Raw genomic sequence first — 1,585 nt, 5'->3', positions numbered from 1 at the left:
AAAAAAAAAAAAAAAAAAAAAAAAAAAAAAAAAATCAAATCTGTGGGCCGGGGATTTAGCTCAGTGGTTCCAGCGCCTGCCTCGCAAGCTCAAGGACCCTAGTTTGATCCCCAGTACCAAAAAAACAACAACAACAAAAAAAGAAAATTAAATATAAGCCAGTAAAGGGTTCTAAGCAGGCTTATTGCATGATATGAACTACATTACACAAACACCACAGGTTGTTATATGGAAAGCAGTTTAAAATTTTTTTAATGTTTCAACAGAGATCGATTGATTGATTGTACCAGGGATCAAACTCAGGACCCCGCGCTTGATAGGCAGGTGGCAGAACCACTGGGCTAAATCCCTGGCCCTTCAGTTTAAATTTTTTAAAGGGGTCAAATGGAAATTTTTTTTAAGACAAGGTCTCACTATGTAGTCCAGATTGGCCTTGAACTCATGGCACTCCTCCTGCCTCAGTCTCCCAAGTGCTGGGTTTATAAGCATGCACCACCACATCCATCTTGTTCTTTGGAAAAATTCAAACTTTATTTTAACACTGCCAGTGAGATAGGCAGTAAAATTTTTTGTTACCAAGATCAGAACAAGAAAAGACATGAGTTTTTTTCATTAAGGGTTTGAGAGTCATAAGTTTTTTCATAAGGGTTTGTGGGGGGAAGAGTCTACATAGCAAATCTAACTATCCCAGGAATGCTTTTGCTGGGAGCCCTGGTTTCTGCTAATCTTTTAAGAATATCTGTACTGGCCGGGGATTTAGCTCAGTGGTTCTGCTGCCTGCCTTGCAAGCGCAAGAACCCGAGTTCGATCCCCGGTACCAAAAAAACAAAACAAAATAATAACAAAGAATACCTGCACTGTATCTAGAGTTGTACATTGAAGTTGCAAATTGGTGAGGCCATTTACTCGTATCATAGGCTGTGTGTGTGTGTGTGTGTGTGTGTGTGTGAGAGAGAGAGAGAGAGAGAGAGACATGGTATCACTGTAGTTCAGGCTAGCCTTACTATAGAACTCACAGCGATCCTCCTGCCTCAGCCTCCTGAGTACTGGGATCACAGGCGTGTGCCACCACGCCCAGCTTCATGGGGTTCTTTAGTTTCATTGTCAGCTATCTACACACACACACACACTCTGGGAGAAGATGGGCCAGGCTCGGTGGGCAGGATGAATCGTTCCTACTTTTGTGTCTTGTGCTTCTGGCCTGCCCTACAATGGCCCAGCACGAGCTGGGCAGAATAGTATCAGCAGAGAAATTTTGTTGTTGAGGGTTTAACCTTGTGTCACCATACTTACTCCTGAAGTTACAGAGGTTGATGATTTTTAAATTGCATAATAAATAATAGAATAAATGTATGGACAGAATGTGTGCGTCAAGTGCATGACCTTGTTCCCAATCTACCCTTAAATTCCTTTCTCCTGGGGCCAAGTTCATTCTGCACGATCTCACAACCCAGCAAGTCATACTGGTTTTGGCCAGGAGCGCCGCAGAGAACGGGTGCAAGCGAGCCGCCCATCTCCAGAGCGACCCGGGCGCGGTCCGCTCACCACTTCGGAGCAGGCGGTGGACGCCGGCGCGGCCCAGTGC

Source organism: Fukomys damarensis, unplaced genomic scaffold, assembly GCF_012274545.1.
Source record: "Fukomys damarensis isolate Sample0158 unplaced genomic scaffold, DMR_v1.0_HiC HiC_scaffold_16, whole genome shotgun sequence".
NCBI classification, from domain to species: Eukaryota; Metazoa; Chordata; class Mammalia; order Rodentia; family Bathyergidae; genus Fukomys; species Fukomys damarensis.
Note: the sequence above shows the minus strand (reverse complement) of the source record.